The following is a 4182-nucleotide window of genomic DNA, read 5'->3' on the forward strand; positions in this document are numbered from 1 at the left end:
ATGCATTGTTGTCCCTGTCATTCCGTTTTCCTAAGTTTTTCTTCTTTCCTTTCCTCCTGTGCTTGCTCAGTTAGACTTTGAGTAATGCCTGTTTGGGGCAGGTCCCAGTTCCTGGTTGCTTTCTTCAGGTTGTGTCCCCCCTCTTAGAATTCTTTGTAATGCTGGCTTAATGTTTATGTATTCATTTAGTTTTTCTTTGCTATTAAAAGTTTTCAGTTCTCCATCGAATGTGAATGCTAGCTTTGCCAGGTATATCAGTCTGGGTTGGCAGTTATTGGCTCTCAGTGCTCGTATGGTACTTTCCCAGGCTTTTCTTGCATTCATTGTTTGTGTGGAGAGATCTGCAGTGATTCTAATTTTTTTCCCGTTGTAGTATAGCTCCTTCTTCATTTTTGCTGCATGCAGGATTGTTTCCTTATTATTCAGATCCATCATTTTTACTATAATGTGTCTAGAAGTGTTTCTCCTGGGATCTTGCTTGTTGGGTGTTCGATAAGCTTTTGTGATGTAGTTAAGATGGTCGTTTTTGAGGTGGGGAAAACTTTCATTGATTATCTTGTTAAATAGGTGTTGCATTCCCTTGTTCTGGAATTCCTCACCTTCGTCCACTCCGATTATGCGAAGGTTAAATTTTTTAGCATTATCTGCCTGCTCTTGAATTTCCCTTTGGTTTAATTTGAGTGATTTTTCCATATCTGTCACTTTTTGGTCCAGTTGGTGTATTCTGTCTTCTGTATCTGACACTCTACCTTCCATTTCATTCACTCTGTTGACCGTGACTTCTATTGTGGTTTGCAATGAGGAAATGGATCCCTTTATGGATTCAATGTTGGTTCTCAGAGTACTGATCTCACCTTTCAATGAGGTGAGATCAGTATGCATTACCTCTAATTTGGCGTTTATCTCACTTCTTACTGAGGTATGTGCAGCTTCTATTTTTGCATCCAACTTTTGTTTGATATCCTGTATATCTTTTGATAGTTCATCCTTATGCTCTTTCAATTTCTGATCCATTTCTCACTTTATTTGTTGAGTCATTGCCTCCAGCAACCCTTGGATGTAGCTTTTGTCTTCCATTCCTGCTTTGCTCCCACTGGGGCTCTCCCCTGCATGGCTGCTGGCTTTTGAGGTGAGCTTGCTGTCCTGGGTGGTGGTAAACCTTGTGATTTTTCTCTGTGATTTTCACATGGGGGTTCAGGAGACTGCTCTTCAATTTTGTTTTGGTGTGTCTGTCTTTGCTTGGTTGCTGATTCTGTATTGGTAGAGAGAGTCTGTGCCTGATCTGGGTTCTGTTGGGAGCCTATTTCCTGCTGCTATTCTGACTAACTTAGGATTCTCAGCTCTCTGCTGTAGATTGTTGGCAATTCCCGCCTTTGGAAGGGTTGAGCAGCCTAAACTGCTTGTGTTTGCTCCTACAGGCACTCTTGTGGAGATCAGATGCTCTGGATGCATTGCTGGGCTTTTTTAGATGACATTGGAATAAAAACATGTACAAATAGAGCATGGAGGGCAGGGAGTTCCCCATGAAACCGATTTACAGCTGGGCTATGAAGAAAAGCCTCATATTGATTCACCTGAGAACAGCACTGATTGTTTTTGTGATGTTTTGATCTATAGAGCAGCCAGACAGTTGATACAGGAGAGAAAAATCAGTGCACTGGTTATGGATCCATTCCAAATTGAGCTTCAGGGAGAATATGCAGAAGATGAAGTTCTCTTTCAGGCCCAGGGGTGGCACTACTGGAACAGGATCCCAAGACTTCCTCAGGATCTAAGGGGACAGTAATGTCTGCGATTATGGCAATGTGTTGTTCATGATATACTTCCTAGTTCCTCAGCGAGCAGCGAGGAGAAACTGTGGGCTTTCGTGACAAATTTGCACGTTAGTTTCCTTTGTTCTTTGGATTGGTGTGTGTGCCTGTGTGTGTGTGTGTGTGTGTGTGTGTGTGTGTGTGTGTGTGTGTCTGTGTGTCAGTGTGAAATCCTGGGGCTTGATCTTAAGGCCTAAGTGTTATCCATGAACTTTAATTTTTGTATTGTTCAGAGCTAATGGCTCTGAACATTTCCATGTTTATGCTGGTTCTTTGGGAATAAGTCTCACAGACTCTTCTGAATGGGCTGGCTTTGAATCCTGATCTTCAAATCTCAACTTTTTTTTTGTCAGTCATGGGGCTTGAAGTCTGGGACTGGGTGCTGTCCCACAGCTCCTCAGCTCAAGGTGAGTGCTCTACCACTTGAGCCACAGCAGGATTTCTGGTTTTTGTTGTGGTTAATTGGAAGTAAGAGTCTCACGGACATTCCTGCCTGCACTGGCTTTGAACCATGATCCTCATATCTCAGCCTCCTGAGTAGCTAGGACTACAGGCATGAGCCTCTAGTGCCCAGATATAGCCTCTCATTTTTAAAACATATCTTATCTCAAATACAGTGTAAAGCAAAGGAACAAGTCCCGAATCCAAGCTCCAGCACTAGAAACAAAATTTATAGCACCCTAGGAATGTTTCGAAGTGCAATAGTTCCTATGGTGAAATTCCACAGTGGGGGAAATTATTGGGTAAGGAATCAAAATCAGCTTCAAAGGAGGAGTGTGCCAAACACACCAGAGGTGGAAATGCCTTCCTGCTTTTCTGAAAAACTCCGTAGAGCTTTGTTTTAACTCTGTTTTTATTTTATCCTTGTCTTGATAGAAAATGCAATCAGAATAACACAACCAAAATGACGGGAGACAAATGTATTTGTCGAGGTAAAAGACAAAACCAAAATCAACACTAAGTCAATGTACAAATGAATCTCCCACTATGAAAAAACACTAAGGCAACAGAACAGGAGATTAAGATTGGAACTAGGGATGGTCCCAGCATGCTCTTGTGGGACAACGAGAGCCAGCCTGGTGACTCACCTCATCACCCCACCTCTTGGCGGCTCCCAGGCTACCTCATCCACAAGCTCACCACCTGGCCTGTGGGGACCACTGGGATGGGGAAGACACGGAGGTCAAAGGTAATTGGAATGATGATGATGATGATGATGATGATGAAGAGGAATCAAAAGAAGTGGCATAAGTAAAACCAGAAATAAAAATTTCAGAAAAGAAAGAAAAATAGCGAAGAAAATAAAAGAACAACGAAAGACAACAGAAGAAAAGGCAAGAAGAAATTAAAAGGAGATGAGAAGAACCTGAAGAACCTCAAGTGCTAACACCAGAGGAACAATTAGCAGATAAACTGCGGCTATAGAAACTACAGGAAGATTCAGACCTTGTACTAGCAAAAGAAACGTTTGGTGTGAATGATACAGTTTGTGGGATAGATGCTATGAACTCATCTTCAAGAGATGATCTCACAGAATTCAGGAAGTTACTAAAAGATAATATTACACAGGATGAAAAGTCATTCTATTATGCCAGGTTTTTGAAAGCCTTAGTTCGAGATGTGTGAATTTCGTTGGAAATTGATGACTTGGCAAAGATGACCAATTCATTGACTGTGCTTTGTGGTGAGAACACAGAAGCAAGCAAAGCAAAGCCAAAAAGAAGAAGAAAGGCATGGTTCCTGGAGGGGGCTTAAAGGCCACTATGAAGGTGATCTGGCAGATTTACCACAACTTCTTTTCCTTTCGCTTCTGCCAAAGGGACAATCAGAAATGTGTATCTTTGGTGCTTGTTATTCAACCCCTTGACACTTAGGTGCTAATGTGCCAATGAGGGAATTTGGATCTTGCTGCTCCAGTTCGACTTCCAGCTTGTGTTATAGTTTATTGGAGATAAGAGTCTCACAGTCTTCACTACCATGTTTGGCTTCCAACCATGATCCCCATATCAAACCCTCCTGAATAACTAGGATCACAGGTGTGAGCCACCCACACCCAACTCCATATCAGATGTCTTTCTTATATCTTATAGATTCTGTGAATGATAGAAATTAGTATTGCATTCTTCCAAGTTTTTATAATTTTAATTGTCTATAGATATAGATATATAGTCGGTTGTGGGGCTTGAACTCTTCAGCTCAAGGCAAGCACTCTATCACTTGAGCCACAGGCCACTTCTGGTTTTCTGAGTGGTTTATTGGAGATAAGAGTCTTACATATTTTCATTCCCGGGCTGGTTTTGAACCTGGCTCCTCAGATCTCAGCCTCCTGAGTAGGATTACACTCATGAGCCACTGGTGCCAGGCTTCATTA

The 4182-nt window shown here is 42.0% G+C and overlaps 1 pseudogene; it reads left to right on the forward strand.

Annotated features, from left to right (window-relative positions):
- Window positions 1-1830: 1830 nt before the first annotated feature.
- On the forward strand, window positions 1831-3685 carry LOC106002938 (annotated as a pseudogene).
- The last annotated feature ends 497 nt before the right edge of the window (window positions 3686-4182 follow it).

Source organism: Dipodomys ordii, unplaced genomic scaffold, assembly GCF_000151885.1.
Source record: "Dipodomys ordii isolate 6190 unplaced genomic scaffold, Dord_2.0 Scaffold1000008259, whole genome shotgun sequence".
In the NCBI taxonomy this organism is placed as follows: domain Eukaryota; kingdom Metazoa; phylum Chordata; class Mammalia; order Rodentia; family Heteromyidae; genus Dipodomys; species Dipodomys ordii.